This window comes from Scyliorhinus canicula, chromosome 10 (assembly GCF_902713615.1).
Source record: "Scyliorhinus canicula chromosome 10, sScyCan1.1, whole genome shotgun sequence".
In the NCBI taxonomy this organism is placed as follows: Eukaryota; Metazoa; Chordata; class Chondrichthyes; order Carcharhiniformes; family Scyliorhinidae; genus Scyliorhinus; species Scyliorhinus canicula.
Genome location: NC_052155.1, coordinates 137,582,923 through 137,602,616, shown reverse-complemented (window position 1 = coordinate 137,602,616; position 19,694 = coordinate 137,582,923). Strand labels below are relative to the sequence as shown.

At 47.4% G+C, this 19,694-nt stretch overlaps 1 protein-coding gene across 1 annotated transcript in view; it reads right to left on the bottom strand.

Annotated features, from left to right (window-relative positions):
* The window catches only part of LOC119972675 (mediator of RNA polymerase II transcription subunit 30-like), a 68,260-nt gene that overhangs the window by 38,557 nt on the left and 10,009 nt on the right, over positions 1 to 19,694 (bottom strand). The gene's annotated exons all lie outside the window — the stretch shown is intronic.

The following is a 19,694-nucleotide window of genomic DNA, read 5'->3' as shown; positions in this document are numbered from 1 at the left end:
GGAAAACGTATGGTCCAAGTGTGGTAACAAAATTACATCTTTTCCTGACTAGTTAAGACATGACAGACTTGACTCAATACGCAAAGAGCAAAAACTGTCTGTATTCAACTAAGGAGAAAAGAGAATTGTGGCGATCCAGATGGACCGGATGAAATGAACAGAAACAATGATAAGATTGAGACAAAAAAAAACAGGTAGTGAGAGACAGAAATGGTGATTCTTCGAAATAAATGTTGTTTCAAAAATGAGGGGTCAGCAAGGTCTCCAAAAACCCTGGTGGTTACATGCCTCACCTATAGAAAGAGTTAAGCACCATCACAGTATGATTCACTTTGCCATTATACAAAATGGTTTCCCCCATATACACAGGTAAAAAGGTAAAGTAGTTGAAGATCAGGAACAAATGTATCAATCAACTGCATTTATCTTCATTTAAAAAAACAACTAATTATCTCAAATGGTAGCCCTTCTAGTTCTAGACCTCCTTCCAGAGGAAATGTCTTTATATTCCAATCCTCTAGATATAAAGGCTGGCATTCCATTAGCCTTTTTGATTATTTTTTGCACTTGTTCCTGGTATTTTAAGGATCTATGCACCTGAACCACGGGCGGAATTCTCCGACCCCTCGCAGGGTCGGGGAATCGCCCGGGGCCGGCGTAAATCCCGCCCCCAACGTGGCCGGAATTCTCCGCCACTCGGAATCACCGGGAATCACGCCCCGCCGATCGGCGTGACCCCGCGGCGATTCTCCGGCCCGCGCTGGGCCGAAGTCCCGCCGCTGACAGGCCAATCCCGCCGACGTGGTTTAAACCACCTCTGTGCCGGCAGGATTGGCGGCGCGATCGGACCCAGGGGGGTGCCCCCACGGTGGCCTGGCCCGCGATCAGGGCCCACCGATCGGCGGGCGGGCCAGTGCCGTGGGGGCACTCTTTTTCTTCTGCCACCGCCATGGCCTCCACCATGGCAGAGGCGGAAGAGACCCCCCTACCGCGCATGGGCCAGTGGTGATGTCAGCGGCCGCTGATGCTCCGGCGCATGCGCGGACTCACGCCAGCCGGCGAAGGCCTTTCGGCCAGCCCCGACGCTGGCCGGCATAGCGCCAAAGGCCATTGGCGCCAGTCAGTGGATCGGGAGCCACTCTGGGGAGGCCCGACGCCGGAGTGGTTGGCACCACTCCGCTACACCGGGACCCCCCCGCCCCGCCGGGTAGGGGAGAATTTCACCCCACAAGTCTCTTTGGACATCCACTGCACTTAACCTCTTTCCGTTTAGAAAGTGCTCTGCTCTGTCCTTTTTTCATCCAAAATGGATAATCTCACACTTGCTAACATTAAATTCCACCTGCCACACATTTGCTCATTCACCTTGTCTGTCAATATCTCCTTGCAAGTTTATGCTATCAGCTAGGCTGTCTCCAATGCCGCTTAACTTTGTATCATCAGCAAATTTGGATATGACTTTCTATGCCATAATCCAAGTCATTAATGAATAGTGTGAATAATTGAGGCCCCAACACTGATCCCTCTGGTATACCACTAGTCACTTCTTGCCAATTAAAGTAATTACCCATTATCCTCACTCTTTGTCGCCTGCCACCACCAATTTCCTAACAATGTCAATCATAGAACATAGAACAGTACAGCACAGAACAGGCCCTTCGGCCCTCGATGTTGTGCCGAGCAATGATCACCCAACTCAAACCCACGTATCCACCCTATACCCATAACCCAACAACCCCCCCTTAACCTTACTTTTAGGACACTACGGGCAATTTAGCATGGCCAATCCACCTAACCCGCACATCTTTGGACTGTGGGAGGAAACCGTAGCACCCGGAGGAAACCCACGCACACACGGGGAGGACGTGCAGACTCCGCACAGACAGTGACCCAGCCGGGAACCGAACCTGGGAACCTGGAGCTGTGAAGCATTTATGCTAACCACCATGCTACCGTGCTGCCCCAATCATTTGCCCTCAACTCCGTGGGCTTCCACCTTGGTTAACAGTCTCTTTTGTGGGACTTCATCAAATGCCTTCTGGAAGTCCCACATAAATAACATCCATAGCCATTCCCCTGACACTACTTTAGTCAATGAGATTTGTCAGGCATGATCTTCCCTTCACTAATCCATGCTGGCTCTCCCGGATCGACCAAGATTTTTCCAGGTGTTCAGTTACCCCATCCCTGGTTATAGACTCCTGCAATTTCCCCATCCCAGATGTTAGGCTAACCAGTCTGCAATTCCCGGGTTTCCCCCTTTCACCTTTCTGAAAAAGTGGAGTGACATGTGCAATATTCCAATACAGAGGAACTACTGCTGAATCCAGGGAACTCTGGAAGATTATAGTTAGGGCATCTACAATGTGCTCCCCTACTTTCTGTAACACCCTCAGATGGAAACTTACAGGTCCTGGCAGTTTGTCACTCTTCAGTTCCATTAATTTCCTAGTTAGTGATGCTGTACTTATATTGGGCGGCATTCTCCCCTACCCGGCGTGACGGAGGGTGCCGGAGTAGGGGAGTGGCGCCAACCACTCAGGGGTCACGCCTCCCCAAAGGTGGGGAATTCGGCCACACCCGCGCCGGAGCGGTTGCCACCAGAAGACCGGCACAAACAACCGGCGCCTCCGGCAGCGGGGCTGGCCGAAAGGCTTTCGCTGGCCGCTGACGTCACTGCCGGCGCATGCGCGATTCTCTTCCACCTCCGCCATGGCGGAGGCCGTGGCAGCCGCGGAAGAACATAGTGCAGCCAGGGCATTGGCCCGGAGTCTGAGCGGGGGGCCCCGATCGCGGGCCAGGCCACCGTGGGGGCACCCCCCGGGGTTCGATCGCCCCCCCGCCTCCCCCAGGACCCCGGGGGCCTGCTCGCGCCGCTGAGCCCGCCGTTCCAGAGGTGGTTCAAACCTCGGCGGCGGGAGAGGCCTCCCAGCGGCGGGACTTCGGCCCATCCGGGCTGGAGAATCACCGCAGGGGCCTCTCCGATCGGAGTGGCGAGATTCCGCCGCCGCCACTTCCCGGGTGGCAGAGAATCTCTGCCACGGTGAAGGCGGGATTTTAGGCGCCCCCCAGGCGATTCTCCGACCCTGCTGGGTGTCGGAGAATTTCGCCCATTAATTGTATTAAATCAATGTCCTCTATTGAGTATTCATTTTTGGGGTACTTACAGCAAGTTATCCTCCTTTTCAACTGTAAATACTGAGGCAAAGTAATTGTTCAACATGTCTGCCATTTCTCCATTATCACTGACAATATCTCCATTTTCAGCTTTTAGTGGGCCTACATTGCTCTTCACCACCTGCTTTCCCTTTATATAAACTTTAACATTTCTTCTTATTGATTTTGATGTTCCTTGCAAGTTTCCTTTCATGATCCCTTTTGGTAGCTCTTATAAGCTGTTTTGTGACCCAATGCTGGTCTTTGTACCTTTCCCAATCATCTGGATGTGTGCTATGTCTTTCATTTTTGTAAGTCCTTTTTTTTGGTTTTATGCTGTCCTGAACCTCTTTAGTTGTCCATAGCTTTTTTTTCTGTGAAGTGGAGAATTTCCCTCTCAGGGGTATATACTTGCTCTGTATCTCATTAAATGTTTCTCTAAATATTGTCCACTGCTACATCTGCCTTTGCTACATATATGCCTAAGTTCTGCCATTATACAATCTAGCACCTCACAACTGCTACAGGGAGATGAAACAAAACACCCATTACAGTTTTAGATCCTTTTTGTTCTTCAGTTCCACCCATATGGTCTCCACTGGATGCTTTCCCTCATTATATCCTCCCTCACCACTGAAGTGATAATATTTATTTTCTTTTAAATTTAGAGTACCCAATTAATTTTTTCCAATCAAGGGGAAATTTTGTGTTACCAATCCACCTACCCTGCACATCTTTGGATTGTGGGGGTGAAACCCACACAAACACTGGGAGAATGTGCAAACTCCACACGGACAGTGACCCAGAGCCGGGATCGAACCTGGGACCTCGGCGCCATGAGGCAGCAGTGCTAACCACTGCGCCACCGTGCTGCCCTAAGTGATAATATTTCTAATCAGTAAGGTTACTTCCAACCTCTATGCCATATTCTCAGTCCTCCTGTAAACTTGATAACCGTATATTTTGTTGCCAGTCCTGACCATCCTGCAGCTATGCCTCTGTAATAATAACTACATCATAATCTTCAACTTGCATTTGTGCCTGCAACTGATCTATTTTATTCCTTACACTCCATGCATTAGTATACAGAACACTTAGTTGGGCTATTCTCCCTAACTTGTCCCTCAGCCCTGATGCTTTATTTACTTATTATTTTTCACTTTTGGTTTAACCCGTATACTTGTAGTTTTACCATTAGCTGCAGTTCCAGAAGTTAGGTTCCTGACTATTTATTTACTCTCTGCCCTGCTCCTTGTTTTTGGAACTATATTTTGCTCTCCTGAGAGCCCCCCCCCCCCCCCCCCCCCCTTTGCTAGCTTAAAGTCCATGTGCCTACTCTATTTGTTCTTTCCTCTAGAATACTGGTCCCAGATTGGTTCAGGTGGAGACTGTCCCAATGGTACAGATCCCTCCTGTCCCAATACTGATGCCTGTGCACCATGAAATGGAGCCCCTCTTTCCTGCACCACAGGACCAGAAGCAGCATCCATACAAAGAGGAAATAAGTAAAAACTCTCTCTGACTGTGAAAATTAACCATCTAGTAAAAGAGGATCGCAGCTGGAGTTCAGGATGGAACCCACCAGCAACTCTGGACCTGAGAATACCACTGCAGCAGATGGGGGGAGCATCGATCAGGTAGATCTTCCAGCTTCAGTCTTATTAAGGAGGTCCATCTGCCTGCCTAGAGTGTTTCTGGAGATCCATCTTCTTTCTTCAGGATTTCCATCTTCATTCTTCAACGGTGGGCCAGCGACGTTTGTCACCTATTTACTATGGCACCCAGATATGAATGAAATGAAATGAAAATCGCGTATTGTCACGAGTAGGCTTCAATGAAGTTACTGTGAAAAGCCCCTAGTCGCCACATTACGGCGCCTGTCCGGGGAGGCTGGTACGGGAATCGAACCGTGCTGCTGGCCTGCTTTAAAAGCCAGCGATTTAGCTGAGTGAGCTAAACCAGCCCCTGGTGGCAAATATGATGGCAGGACTACCACCATCATGTTCACCCTGCCATGGAACACAGCTTTAAACTCCTGGGTGCATAATTAATGAGGTTGGAGATGGAAGATTATGGTGTGTTTCCCGCCAGCCTTCACAGCTGGAAACATGCCATGTTCCCACCTCTCCATGTGACATGTCCCAGATGGGAAAATGTTGCCCAAGTTCCCAGTTCTGATTGAAATCATTAACTCTGTGACGCTATTCCATGCCAATGTTTTCTTGGCAGTAATCAATGAAGGCAACTGTTCTGTGACGTCTGACTGTGCATAGGTATACTATTGTAAGGTTTACTGTGCTTGCCAATGTTTGTCTAAATGAGTTGGGAACATGGTGCTCAAGGCCAATGCAGCTTATCATAATGTCACTTTTTGTAGATTAGTACTCCATAACAACCACACACAGATGGCTTCCCAACTTGTACAGACCTAGCTTGTGCTGATGGGACAAGTCAGACAACAACATCGGAACACATCCCTGCGTTCATTGTAATGAGTATATATTCTTATTTTTCAGATTCTGTTTCCTATAGATGCCTCTTTGTGTGTGCTTCCTCCATTTGCTCGCTTGATGCTTTATAAAATGCATAATATGCCACTGATGTAAAAAAAATTATTTCAGCTATGGAGCAACTGTCCTCTTCCTGGATCCTTCACGAATTTGCAAATAAGCCAGAATGCCCATTTCTGACTTACTTGTATCCCCTGCTAACAAGTGTATACGAGTCAGGAACAGCCCTAGTTACGATTCCTCCAGTAGTTGACCAGTCAGTCAAGATCAGCAGTCCAGGTTGACTCAGAGATGCCAGCTGGTTGAAGTACCAATAGCACTGCATCTCTGCCTTCTTGTATTTGAGTTACTGACATTTCTGGCATGTGGTGAACCACTATACACCTGTATTAGGGGATGTAAGGTTGGACCTGTATTACAGGTTCGCCAGTAGCCCCTGCTGGCTGGCTCCGCCCAGTAGGAGGAGTATAAATATGCGTGTCCTCCATTGATCTGCCATTTCGCCAGCTGCAGCAGGAGGCCACGCATCTGACTGCAATAAAGCCTCAGTTGTACCCAACCTTAGTCTTTGTGCAATTCATCATGTATCTTGGCATCATTGTGAAAAGGACAAAAAGAAAGCGAGCATGTGAGTTGGATAGAATAATAAAAAGATTGTTTCAAAACTAATTTTAAATATTTTGGTACAGATACAACCATGGATAAAAACAAATATTAACAAACTCATGATAGCACAAGCATAGGCATATGGAGTTTGTTCAGGTCTTGCATTAGCTACCTTCTCTGATTCAGTGGCAAGAGGCACTGCCATCAGTTAGTACCCCAGCTTTTGAGGTTTCGGGGCTGAAGACGGCTTACGGAGCAAGGTTCTGAAAAATGGGCTTGTCCAGACATAAAAGAGAGAAATTTCCTAGGGAAGCTGTGAATTCACTAACATTTCCCCATATCTTGTGTGAAATTTTTTTTTGGGGCAGCACAGTAGCAGGGGCAGCACGGTAGCATGGTGGTTAGCATAAATGCTTTACAGCTCCAGGGTCCCAGGTTCGATTCCCGGCTGGGTCACTGTCTGTGCGGAGTCTGCACATCCTCCCCGTGTGTGCGTGGGTTTCCTCCGGGTGCTCCGGTTTCCTCCCACAGTCCAAAGATGTGCGGGTTAGGTGGATTGGCCATGCTAAATTGCCCGTAGTGTCCTAAAAAGTAAGGTTAAGGGGGGGGGGTTGTTGGGTTACAAGTTATAGGGTGGATACGTGGGTTTGGGTAGGGTGATCATTGCTCGGCACAACATCGAGGGCCGAAGGGCCTGTTCTGTGCTGTACTGTTCTATATATCTTGGGGGAAGGGGGTATGAAGGTGGGGGCAGATAGATCCAACGATTGATTCACTGGCCATAATTTCAACTGCCGGTTGAAATGACTACTTCATTAGTCATTATTTTCTCATCACCTATAATTCACCTTTGGTTTGTATCCTGACTTCTGACTTTCTCATTCAATATTGTGGTTATGATAGATAACAGCAAAGGGTGCTTCGTAAAATCATATCTTTTTGGCAGTCTATTAGCCCTTTTAGTATGTTTTAGCATATTCTTACGCTGCTCTCTATTTCTCTGATCACTTTTGCTTTAAATAGTTTCTCTTATTTAATTCAATTTTAGTTGCCCTCTTAATTCATTTTGAAGTCAACATAGTTTACATTTTTTTTCTTGCGTATATGCTGATTTAGCTATTATTCATCAATATGTGTATTATCAAGAGTTTTGTGTATACAGTGCATATGTTACACGATTACATCAATTTTCTCAGACTTCACTACTCTAATCTCCGTGATTGTTGGGGCAATCAATCATGAAAAGGAGGGGTGAAAGGTTAATCAATAAATCAATTAAGAAATGTACAGACTACATTCGGGGTCGGTTAGCTCAGTTGGCTGGTCCGTGACGCAGAGCAACGCAAACAGCTCGGGTTCAATTCCTGTACGGCTGAGGTTATCCATGAAGGCAGAGGTGTGGTGACCCTCAGGTTAAATCACTGCCAGTCAGCTCTGTCTCTCTCAAAGGGGTGAGCAGCCTGTGGTCTTCTGGGACTATAGTGACTTTCAGGCTACAAACCAATAATGAATTTGCAGTGTCGCTTTTCCAGATAGATGGCAAAATATATTCCTCCTACTCCCAAATGCTTTGTGCAGCATTCCACCACAGCTAGAGTCTACGCAGTACTCTGCCCGGTCTCCATATGCAGGCATGGGCCTTAACTTACATCTGATTTGAAAGATGGGAAACTACTCATAATCTTGTATCATAAAACAAATAATGTAAATTACATAAATTAAATAACAGGTGAACAAAATCCCACGTTTCTTTGCAATCAAGAGCTACACTAAAACAGCAGGTTGACACAGTGCAAGAAAAAGCCAGTTGCATATAGAATCTAATTATAAGTGAGCTTAAATGGTGGCCAGTTTACCTCTCTTTAGATTACGGAACATTAGTGCAATGAACACCAAAGTGGACAATAATCTTTTATTATTGTCACAAGTAGACTTACATTAACAGCGCAATGAAGTTACTGTGAAAATCCCCTACTCACCACACTCTGGCGCCTGTTCGGGTACACAGAGGGAAAATTCAGAATGTCCAATTCACCTAACAAACATGTCTTTCGGGACTTGTGGGAGGAAACCGGAGCACCCGGAGGAAACCCAGACTGACATGGGAGAGTGACCCAAGCAGGAATCGAACCTGGGACCCTGCGCTGTGAAGCAACAGTGCGAACAACCGTACTACTGTATAACTATCACGTTGAGAACAGGTAAAGAATGAAGATTATGCTTGAAAGTAGCTAATTTCAGTGAGGTGAAAGAGAATTTATCCCATTTGAATTGGTTGGAAGTCCTCTGGAACTTACAATCTAATTGTATTGATACAAAATTGATCATATACGTGGTTTCTGAATTGTCTGAAGGACCCAACTGCACGTAGTGAAAATCCCTGAAGATAACTTTTATTGAGAAGCAAACAAAGCAAAAACAGGTTACTTACCTCTGGACCAGAGCTGCTCTATGGATTATAAGCAAAGTTGTTTTCAATAGCATGAAGATTAATGTTTTTAAAGTTATTGAGATGACATGATCAATGTCTGAAAATGAAAAGATCTATATGCAGGTTCCAGGTTGTGTATTTTCAAAGGAATTTGGTGTTCAATCAAGAGAAGTCATATGAAGTTTTATAAAAACTGGGAAAGCATTCATAGTTTTAATTTAGTGGAAAATAATTCAGACACTGAAAATTGATGATAAAGAATATGAAAATCGCTTATTGTGACAAGTAGACTTCAAATGAAGTTACTGCGAAAAGCCCCTAGTCGCCACATTCTGGCGCCTGTTTGGGAGGCTGGTGTGGGAATTGAACCGTGCTGCTGGCCTGTCTTGGTCTGTTATTTAGCCCAGTGTGCTAAACCAGCCCCTATATACATTTGTGCACAGAGTTAGCAATAATTTGAAAGCTCATAAATATAACTATTTGTTCTGGTCACGTACCAGTTACAGAAACGAGGCCTCACTCCATCATAAGACAGGTAAATATAGAAGCTCCCAGGTCAAAGTAGCCAGATGACTGATTGTGCAGACACCCACAAAGCAATGTCAAGGGTCTTTTATGAGATGGAAAGTTTGGGATTTCAGAACAATTTCTTCAATGTACATGTGAAAAGGCTCAGCAGCCAAAACAAAAGAGTGGCTCTTTACCAATTACAGTACCATGTTGCTTGACTGTTTATGCTCCTGAATAAACTCTGGATTGTTAATTGTAGAGTCCACATATTTTGAGACGTTTTTATGCCAACTTTACTGACAGTTCTTAATTCTATTCAGGAGGAGCCAAAACAAATTTCAGCCCACAATAATTAATAAAATTGCAATTAATAGAACACAAGAGAAACATCGACAATACACCCTCTGCATCCTAACCAGCAGTAAATGGAGCCAAGCCTCCAAAACGTGACAGGAAATGTGAATGGAATATACTCAAAATTACAGATTATATCTTGGAGTTCAACACACCCTAGTGGTAAAATCTAAAACTACACAAGAAAACTTTTCATAGCATACATTGTCCAGTCAGACAGTTGGGCCCCATCATTTCTTTAAGACCCACGTGTTATCTGTAGGTTAGTTGGATGCTTAACTCTATTCAGGTAGTGGGTAATAACAGGGATATTTACCCGGTGCTCACACATATAGGAGCTGCCAGAACTGTGACTGTAGGGTTGGAGGTGCAGATATATATAATGCATATCTCGCCAAAAAAAAAAAACTGGTAAGTGGATAAAGTCTAGGCTCCAGTTCGGTCCTTCACTGCCTGGATTTTGGAGTTTGAACCCTGTGCTCCTGTGCTTTCACTCGTATGAAGAATTCATGTAAAATCAATCTGAGCAGCCCTGCTGCCTCACGGCACAGAGGATCCGCACCGGGTCACTGTCCATGTGGAGTTTGCACATTCTCCCAGTGTCTGCGTGGGTCTCATCTCCCACAACCCAAAGATGTACAGGCTTGGTGGAATGACCACACTAAATTGCCCTAAATTGGAAAAAAAATTGGGTGTGCAAATTTAAAAAAAAAATCAATCTAGACATAAAATAAAATGGCAAGAAAAGAGTAGATTTTATGAATTCATGCATAATCAGAATTATTAGGCATAAAATACTGCAGTGCTCACTGCACAATACCCCAATACTGTTGTGCAAATTTGTACAAAGAGCATAAGAAACAGAAGCAGTAGGCCATTTGGTCCCTCAAGCCTGCACCACCATTCCATAAGATCATAGCTGCTCTGATCTTGGCCTCAACTCTATTTTCCCGTCCGTTCCTAATAACACTCGGCCCCACTACTGTTCCAGAATCTATCCATCTCAGCCTTGAACATATTCGACCATGGCCTCCACAGCTCCCTGCGGTAGAGAGTTCCAAAGATTCAGACGCCATCTTAAAATGGCGACTCCTTGTTCTGAAACTATGGGCGAAATTCTCCCAACGGGAGACAAAGTGCCGACGCCAGAGTGAAAACCGGAGTGTTTCACTCTGGCGTCGGAGGCCTCTCCTCGCCCCCTATTCTCCTACCCCCAGGGGGCTAGGAGTGGTGCCACGTCAATTTCGCGCGCCGGGCCTTGGAGCCGCGTCAAAGCGGCGCCGCATAAATGGTGCAGCCGGCGGGGCTTAAATGGCGTCACCTGCGCATGCGCAGGTTGGCCGGCGCCAACCCGTGCATGCACAGTTGCCGTCCTCCCCGCGGGGGCCCTGCATGACATGGAGGATTGATTTTGCAGGGCGGCGGAGGAAAAAAGAGTGCGTCTTTTAGAGACACTGGTCCGCCGATCGGTGGGCACCGATCGCGGGCCAGACCCCTACTGAGCACCTCCCTGGTGCTCGATCTCCCCCTCCCCCCCCCCCCCCCCAAATAGGCCGCACACGCAGCGTTCGTGCACTGTTCATGCCAGCAGCGACCAGGTGTGGTTGGCGCCGGTGTGAACCGGTTGGATTGGGCAGGCCGCTCGGCCGATCCGGGCCGGAGAATCGCTGCTCAACCGTTAGAAACGGCGAGCGGAAATTCTCCGAGCGGCCTGTCGTAAAACGCGGCACGCCGTTTTGGGGGGGTGGGGGGGGTGGGAGAATTGCGTGCGGGTACCAGGGCGGCGTGGCGGGAATTGCCCGGCACTCCCGCGATTCTCCCACCCGGCGTGGGGGTTGGAGAATCGCGCCCTATGTCCCTAGTTCAGGATTTTCCCATGACAAGAAATAACCTCTCAGCATCTACTCTCGTCAAGACTCCTCAGAACTTTGTGTCTCAACGGATGATCTCTCATTCCTCTAAACACCAATGAGTATTGATTCTCGCTACTCAATGTTTCCTCATAAGATAAACTCCTTATCCCAGGAATTAACATAGTGTGCCTTTGCTAAACTGCCTCCAATGCCTTAAATAAGGCGATCAAATGGTAAACAGTACTCTAGGTGTGGTTTCACCAATGTCCTGTACAGTTGTAGCAACACTTCTTCAACACAACTACTTCTATGCTCCAACCCATGAAAAAAAGCCTAACATTCCATTTGCCTTTCTAATTAATTTCTGTATCTGCATGCTAAACGTTTGCATTTCAGGTAGGCGCCTCTAGTTGCAGCATTCTGCATTCTCATTCCATTTAATATTCAGCATTTCGGGCAGCAGGGTGGCACAATGGTTAGCATTGCTGCCTCACGGTGCCGCGAACCTGGGTTCGATCCCGACCTCGGGTCACTGTCCGTGTGGAGTTTGCACAGTCTCCCCATGTCTCACCTCCACAACATAAAGATGTGCAGGGTAGGTGAATTGGCCAGGCTAAATTGCCCCTTAATTGGAACAAAAAATGAATTGGGTAATTTAAAATTTATTTTTAAAATATTCAGCATTTCGATTCTTCCTAACAAAATGAATATCTCACGTTTTCTCACATTATGTTGCATTTGCCTAATTTTTGCCCACTTAATTAACCTATCAATTTCCTGTTGCAGATTCTGTCCTCCTCACAACTTAGAACATAGAACATAGAACAGTACAGCACAGAACAGGCCCTTCGGCCCTCGATGTTGTGCCGAACAATGATCACCCTACTTAAACCCACGTAACCCGTATACCCATAACCCAACAATCCCCCCATTAACCTTGTTTTCTTGTCTATCTTTGTATCATCAGCAAATTTGGCTACATTACTCATTTCCTTCATCCAATTCATTAATAAGCGGCATGGTAGCACAATGGGTAGCACTGTTGCTTCACAACTCCAGGGTCCCAGGTTCGATTCCCGGCTTGGGTCACTGTCTGAGTGGAGTCTGCACATTCTCCCCGAGTCTGGGTGGGTTTCCTCTGGGTGCTCCGGTTTCCTCCCACAAGTCCCGAAAGACGTGCTTGTTAGGTAATTTGGACATTCTGAATTCTCCCTCAGTGTACCCAAACAGGCGCCGGAATGTGGCGACTAGGGGCTTTTCAGAGTAACTAAATTGCAGTGTAAGCCTACTTGTGACATTAAAGATTATTAAATAGTTGAGACCCCATCACTGATCCCTGTGGCGCACTAGTTACAGTTTGCCAATCTGAAAATGACCCATTTATCCTAAGTTAATCCTCTACCCATGCTAACATATTACCCCCAACACTATGACCTCTTATCTAGTGCAATAACGTTTTATGTGGCACCTTATCAAATGGCTTCTCGAAATCCAAATACATTGCCCAGCTTCCTGTTCTTTATCTACCCTGCTTATTGGAGCCTCAAAGACCTCTAATAAATTTGTCAACATGATTTCCCTTCCATAAAACCATGATGACTCTGCTCGATTATATTATGATTCTCCTTCCTTCCTCACGCTCCTTCCTTAATAATGAATTACAGAAATTTTCCAATGACCGATATTAGGCTAACTGGTCGTGTTTCCTGTTTGCGGTCATTACATCTGCGTTTTCCCAAAACTTGTCAAAATCTAGGGAATTTTGGAAGATTGCAATCAATAAACACGTCCAATATCTCCACAACCATTTCTTTTAAAACCCAAGGGTGCAGGAGGTCGGGTCAAGGGGACTTGTCTGCTTTTAGTCTCAATAGGTTGCCAATGATTGTTTTAAGTTCCTTCCTCCCTGTTGCCTCCAGATCTTCCACTGTTATTTGGGTGTTTTTAGTGCTTTCTACCAAGAACATAACATTTGTTCAAAGTCCCTGGGCTGGATTCTCTGTTTCTGAGACTTTCACAACAGCAAAACTGGCACCTAAGCTGGACCAATTCAGCGATTGCCTAGCACTGGAGGGGCTAGCACCGCCGCCACGTGGAACACAATCCATTCCAATGAAAAACAGAGCCGGATTCGCCAGGTCCATGATTGACACTCGGGAGGCTGACAAGCTGAAATCACATATACACATTACACTACCCAACACACACTCATCTCAGCCGACAAGATGGCACTGGTTGTGCTGGAGCGCACCCATACAGCTGATGGGTCGGCTGGAGCCAGAGGACAGCTAGGAGGGTGGCCTGAGGTGACACCTTGGCCCTAAGTTCACAGTGGGCTGTCAGCGGCGTGTGCAGCTGCATGGCTGCCTTGCTGGCTGCGGCAATGGTGTTCTGTCCCCGTCCACCCTGACCCCACAGCCCTCCTCTGGGTCACACACCCCCCCCCCCCCCCCCCCCCCCACTACTCCCCCCGGCCCTGGCAGAAACCTCCCGGCCAGCGGCACAACTGTCAGCAAACTATAGCGAAGTTGGGACACTTTCCGTACCCCCTCTCTCTCCCTTAGCAGCCGCCACCCCGGTTTCACGATTTTTAAAGGCACAAGTGAACCGCGCTATCGGGAACACAGCCCATTGGAGGCGGAGAATACAGGATACAGGTCCACAGTTGATATGCAAACGGTGTTTACTGTACGTGCATTCTGGATTGCACTGACGCTGCTGTCGAGATGATGGAGAATTGCGATTTGACGTCAAATCGGTGCCCGCCACGATTTCGGTGTCGGAACCTATTCTCCGCCCAGTCGTGTTTCCCGATTTTGCCGTCAGCCTACGGAGAATCCCACCACTATCTCTTCCTTTTCCCCCCATTATTAACTTACCAGGGCAGTGAGGGGGTAATGGGTGACATGTAATGAAAAGAATGTGCAGGGGTGTACCTCTGATAGTTACAAAGGTCGCACAGAGACTGCCTCACCTTCCCCACCCATCTCCAGCCTGATACCAGCCTGCACTGCTCAAGCCAAGGCGTGGGCCTCCCATTGGAGTGGGTAAAATAGTGGCAGGGGTGGGATGAAGCACTTTAGTGGTCATTGATTGGCCACTTAAGGACTTCAACAGGCCCAGGGCGGACAGGCCACCTGATGCATTCAACACCTTCACAATTTAAGACATGTTGTGGGTGGGACGGCCACTTGCTGGATTTTTTTGAGCCCCTTGCCTTCAAACCCATCGGCAGAGTGTAAAATGCAGCCCCAAGTTCCCCCCGTCATCAATCACACTTGTTCCCACTCAACGACATTGGCTCCTGGTGAAGCAATGCCTCAATTTTAAAATCGTCATCCTTGGGAGTCCGTGATGTGAGCATGAACGTTATTGCTTTTCACAAGCTCCGGCTCTGCTCATCCTTTAACCCTTTATTTTATCCTGGTGAATATTTGATATTTGCTTACTCTTGGGTTACATGGCTCACACTATGCCCTCGGAGGTTCCTGATTGGTGCTTTTGCAAAGAGTCAAGATAAATAGTAAAAATCGTTAGTTTGTGGCAGTCGGAGTGGGGCCCAACTTGTAGTGAGGTAGTTGCTGCCGAGTGGGGTCTCCCTTCGGTGGTGCTGTGTGTGTCTGGATGATGGCCACCATCGAAAATGAAGTCTTGATTGAAGGCTCTGCGATGCAGGTCATCAGAGCTCACTTCGAGGAATCGCAGGGTGCATTTGCGAGAGAGGTGGAGGTGCATGAGAGTTCTTGCACTCAAAGTGCACTTTCTCTGGTGAGGGGCCGCCTTCGTGTCCTCGAGATCATACTGCATGGTGCGCCAGTTATCCTGATGGGTTGAAGGGGTAGGGGCTAGGTCCCTGGCGAGAGGTCGGAGCCGAGTCCCCAGTTGGGTTTGAAACTTGACTGCCATATTTTGGTCATCTTGATTTGGAGGTCGGGTGCATTAGATTCGATGGAGTACAACAAATCCGATCCTAGCGGCTAGGGGCAGGTTGGGCCCACTGATTGATGGTCCTATATCATTCTATTCTCTATCCTAGTCCTAATGGATTAGGGGGTGACTGAGCGGGCTGGGCTGCGCCCTCCTCCCTTCCTCCCCACACGGCCAGGGCCTAGGCTGTGGATTGCCTGGTCGTCCGAATGACAGCATGGTGGAAGTGATGGTGCCTCGATCGTTTGAATCTTTGAGAGATCCTGATGAGTGCTTGCTGATCCTGGCTTAGCCTTTCTTTCTTGTGCAATGTTTGGTGTCTTTATCCTGTAATTTGCCCTGCAATCTTCTATAATCCTGAATGTTACTCTCTTGTAATTCTGTTGTTAATTATTTAATGTTATCCTTTCTCCTGCAAGGGAGTGTAAGGTGTGAGCGTGATGGTGGGCGTGAATGATTATCCTGTTCAAGCAAAATCATGTTGAGTTGATCATGTGAAATGTGATCTGGAATTTTTGTTATTATGTCTTATAATCCTGTGGTTGTGGTAGGGAAGTGTTTTGATTTCATCACCGCCTATCTTGTTTATAAGGATGAGTTTATAAGGTGATGGGTGGATGGTTGGAGTTGGTGGGGTTAATCCAATCATCACTGTGATTGATGATAGCCCCCCAGTTCAAGCTAATCCATGTTGTCTTTTTTCTTTGGAATTTTGTAAAACATTTTTTGGGGGTGTTTCAATTTAAGAGGTTTTCTCCCACAGTCCAAAGATGTGCTGTTAGGTGAATTGGACATTCTGAATTCTCCCTCAGTGTACCCGAACAGGCGCCGGAATGTGGCGACTAGGGGATTTTCACAGTAACTTTATTGCAGTGTTAAGCCTCCTTGTGACACTAATAAAGATTATTATTATTGACTGCCTGGGCAAATTTAATATCCTGGAGAGGACTGGGTTCCTTCTGGCTCCTCAGGTTGAGCCTCCTTTCATTTGGGTCTTCTCTGTGGACCTCTTCCGAGTTATTGGAACAAGATGATTTAATATTGGTGTACGCGGAGGTGGGATTGGCTAATTGTGGTTGGACTATTGAGAAAACGGTTTGCCATTGATATACTTTCTGTGATATCAGTCATTGTGGGTCATTTTCGGCGTCTCTCCCCTGGAAAACTTATTTCTTTCTCTCTTCATCCGGGTGAGCAGGGTGCTGTTTCTAATCCTGGTCTGGTCTGTCTGGAGGATGTTCCCCTGGTTGCATGGGGGAGGAGGGAATCAGCACTCCCTCCCAGGGCACCCAATTGCTGGGGGGTCTTGATGATTCTTCTTTTTGGGTTGGAGTTCCCCCCGGGCTGGAGTGATTATCCTTTTCTTCATAGTATTAATGGGGATAGTACTTGCCCTGGATGGGGTGGGAGATGTGTGGGTTCGGCTGGGGGGTAGGATGTGCTGGGTCATGTTGCCTCTGGGGGCTTGGGGTGTCCCTCTTTCAGGGTGTTGTTGGGGGCATCCCGAGTTGTTAGGGATTGCGTCTTCAAGTGCACGGGGTCTGAGGATGTGCAGTTCTATGCTTGGTAGATATCCAGCTGTTCCCCTTGGGGGTGGGACATCTTTTTGGTTGATTGAGTGACCTATTCTCTTCTCTTCTTCGTTGGTGGTTGCTTGGCATGTGCCAGGAAAGTATGGAGCCTGGGTTGGGTCCTGATCCCTTGTTATCTATCCTGTGGCTTAGCTCTGGGTGTTCTGGCCTTTCCTTCCTATTTCTTCTTCTTCCTTTCTTGGGAGGCTCTGAAGGTTCAATCACATTCTGAACATGTTACCGCTGGTCCTCTCTGCATAATCGTGTGGAATGATGTTAGTTCTGCACTGGGCCATTAGTTTGGGGTTAAGTTGCGTTGTGTGGTATATATGCAACCGCCTTAGAACTGGGGTTTTCATGCATTTTCTTTATTTTTGTAATGGTAGATATGAAGAATCTGTGCTTGGCTCCTACATGGATACTGATGGGTCTGGTATCGGAGGAGAAGAGGCTTTGATGGGTGCCTTTGGTGTTGCTGGAATTTGGGGGAGATGTACGTTGGTGCGCACCTAAACGCGGTGTGGATATCTCGTAGTAATTGCGGGCTGACACCGCAAAGAGGGGTGTGCACTACTTTACCATGTTTTTACGACCTCATCTTGTTTCTTCCTCGGATTCTGGTGGGGCTGCTTGGTACATATTTATGTCTAGTGATTGTATTGTGCCAGTTGTGATTTGTTCTCCTGTCTCAACCTGTCTGCATTTCTGTATGCTTAGCCATCTTTTTTATAGACCCTTGCTTATGGCCACACTAGCAGCCCTGAGCTAAATTTCTGTTCCTGTTCTCCTCACAGTCACATCAGCCAAAGAGAGGGGGAGGGTTGTCTGCGTCTCACTTTTATACACACCAGTGCTGCCCCTTGGTGGTTGTTTCATTACCCAACAGCCCCTTCTGTACATACCCATGTAAGGATCACTACATCCCCCTTTTTCACTTTTTTTTTTCATAGTTGCAGAGCTGTAACTAAAAACAAAAATCAAACACAGCTTCATGCACAAATATAGAACAGAGCAATGATTGCATCAGTCCATGTTCACAAGTTCAGATGGTTGGGTGCACGTCTGATTCGGGTAGACCTCCTGAGTGGGCATGGAGACCCAGAGGTTTTTATGTCCATTCGGGCACCCACTGCTGAAGGGATGTCGCATGACAGAGCCCTGCAGATCTAACGTCAGAAACACAGGTTGGCGAGGAGCAACCTTCAGCGGGTCTCGCTGATTGAGTTGAAACAGTATTCCATCATCAGACTTCACAACGTAAGATCGTGGGGATACTTGACGGAGGACCATCACCATGTTAGACCAACCCCCAGCCGGGTGTCGCAACCTAACCCTGTCGTTGATCGCTAACGGATGCAGCACTTTTGCCTGCTGGTCATAGTGCCTCTTTTGTCCCTGTCGTTGGTGACGCATCTTGTCCAGGACTGGAGAGTGATCTGGATTGGTGAAGTGTAACGCCGGTAGCGTTGTCTGCACATTTCAATTGAAGAGCATTTGAGCCGGTGACAGCCCAGAGCTCAAAGGCGACGAACTGTATGACAATAGGGCCAAGTGTATGTCGGACTTCGAGTCAGCGGCTTTGCTGATCAGTTGCTTAATAATGTGGACATGTTTCTCCACTCTGCTATTCGATTGAGGAAAGTGTGGACTCGCCGTCACATGCTTGAAGTTGTACTGTTTTGCAAATTCCAACCACTCCCAGCTGGTAAAGCAAGGACCATTGTCGGACATGACCGTCTGTGGGATGCAATGCCTCGAGAAGGGTTCTTTGCAGGCTTTGATAACCGATGCTGATGTGAGATCCGGGAGTTTCAGCACTCCGGAAAGTTGGAGTAATAATCGATGAGAAGAACACAGTGTCGACCCATGGAATGAAACAAGTCAATACCAACTTTGTCCCACGGTAGCGTAGCCATCTCGTGCTGCTTTAGTGGCTCCTTGCACTGTACCGGTCGATGCTTTTGACACATGCCACATGTGAGCACCATGTTCGTTATGTCCTCGTTTATCCCAGGCCAAGACACGGATTGGCGTGCTCTCCTTTTGCACTTTTTGGCACCAAGGTGCCCCTCATGAATCCTGCGGAGCATGTCTGCCCGGAGCGCCAGTGGAATGACGATTCTGTCTATTCCACAGTATGATGCCATCCACCACGGACAGTTTGGACGTTTTGGAACTGTGGGCACCACCCTCTTGGCCAGCTATGCTGAAGGTTGTGCATGACTTGAAGCAGGGTTGCATCTTCCCGTGTCGCCTGACGAATTTGCTGCAGCCTCTCGTCCGTTGCCGGGAGTGTCTCCCTGCACCACTGTGTATGAGCTTCCACAACATTAATGGAAGTGGGTTGTCAGTGTCAATGGCTCGGGATAAGGTGTCAGCTATTATTAGGTCCTTCCCAGGAGTGTAGACCAGCGTGAAGTCATACCTCTGCAACTTCATCATCATGCATTGTAGACACGGTGTCATGTCATTGAGATTCTTGTTGATGACGTTAACCAGTGGTCTATGATCAGTCTCCATGAGAAATGTGGGAAGACCATACACATAGTGGTGGAATATTGTCACACGAGTGATCAATCCCAGGCACTCCTTTTCTATCTGTGCATACCTGCACTCGGTTGCGGTCATCACTCGAGAAGCGTAAGCGACTAGGACCCAGTCCAACTGGTCATTCTGTTGAAGTAGCACCACACCAATTCCATACTAACTGGCATCAGTGGAGATCTTTGTGGGTTTTGCTGGGTCAAAGAATGTCAGCGTTGGAGCTGCCATCAAC